The sequence below is a fragment of the Dendrobium catenatum genome, unplaced genomic scaffold (genome assembly GCF_001605985.2).
Source record: "Dendrobium catenatum unplaced genomic scaffold, ASM160598v2 original_scaffold_90777, whole genome shotgun sequence".
Lineage (NCBI taxonomy): Eukaryota > Viridiplantae > Streptophyta > Magnoliopsida > Asparagales > Orchidaceae > Dendrobium > Dendrobium catenatum.
In genome coordinates this window covers 1-1,423 of record NW_021409218.1, presented here as the reverse complement: position 1 = coordinate 1,423, position 1,423 = coordinate 1, and the positions used below count along the sequence as shown (strand labels likewise).

The 1,423-nt window shown below is 38.9% G+C and overlaps 1 pseudogene; it reads right to left on the bottom strand.

Annotated features, from left to right (window-relative positions):
* Positions 1 to 312: 312 nt before the first annotated feature.
* On the bottom strand, positions 313 to 1,201 carry LOC110101657 (annotated as a pseudogene).
* Positions 1,202 to 1,423: the final 222 nt, after the last annotated feature.

Sequence of the window (1,423 nt, the reverse complement as noted above, 5' to 3'; positions counted from 1 at the left end):
AACTTTCTGTATTCACAAAGAGCAACATCTTACTATACTGCAACTTTCAAAACATGCCATTTATGAAAAGGAGCAGAATAGAAGCAGCTCCATTCTCTCAAAATATGAAATTGAACAGCTACAAAACAAGTGTTCCAAGGAACAATATCCTTCACAATATTTGGATCTAGGACTTGGCCTTTATTTGGGACGGCTTTCTTACAACTTCTTAAAGTAGTTTTTTAGTATAAAAATTTTAATTTTTTACTACAAAACTATTTTAAAAAACAGTAAGAAAGCCACCCCAAACAAAGCCTTAGCATCACTCTATAAACATAAACATCAAATTGACGTAGCTACAGGAAATTAATATCAAATCAGACATCAGATAACTACAAGAACCACAGATTGTTCATAGTTCAGCTTCTTGAAACCAGAACTGTGATAACATACAGTTGCTTACAAGCTCATATTCAGAAGTTATCAAAAGGTTTTCACTTTCCTGACTTCACAGCCTCCAAGTTCATGTTTACCAGTTCTTTCGCTTACCCTCTCATCTAATTCCTAGCTGATGCAATCTATTGTACCATATGGAGTGAAGGATCATGTGAAACAAATCATACTTCAAAGGCTTGCTGTAACAGAGAAAGTGTTTTTGAACTTTTCTTACTCCCAGCTGCAACAGCCTGAATCTCTCTTCCGGGATTGAAACCAGTAAATCTTTCAGTCTCGGCACATCCACCTCCGGAATTATAACAGAGAAAGCTTCCCAGTTCAACACTTCAAAGAAAGGTGGCACGTAGTTGTCAGATATTATGACAGGAACACATTCATAGTAGATGGATTCAACAACTCTTGGACTGTTAACTTCATAGCCCCTTGGGCAGATACAATACTTGCTATTCTTCATGTGCTGGATATAGATCATTTTGCTCTCCACCCCAGGAGCCATGGGGCCTAAGATTTTCATGTCTGGGTCTTTGTTCTCCCAGTGCTGCAAAAGGATAAGACGGAGTCGACCATGCAGATTTCCTGCATAGAAGGCTAGAGTTGATCTATTGTCTGCAGAATTTCCACCAAGATCTTTAAGAGGATTTCATGCCGAACGGACGTAGATTTCGGGAAGAGAGACGTCTTTTCCCAACTGGAAACCTCTCCTGAGATCAGCATTGCAGAGGGCGCGGATTGAAGTTCCCATGGCTTGTGCTGTTATGTGAGGTGCCTGGCAGATGAAGCACAACTAATCAGAGGATATAGAATCATGAAACATGCACATAAACATACATGCATTTTTATGTACAAAAATTAATTTTGATCAGATTTTAAGGTTGCTCGTTTCTTTCCGAGCTCGGCATAATCCCAGTTCAATCTAAGCTGGACTTATAGAATGTCAGTTACCTCATTGATTTGGACATTAGCTCAATTTGAGCCAAAAATGGTTCCA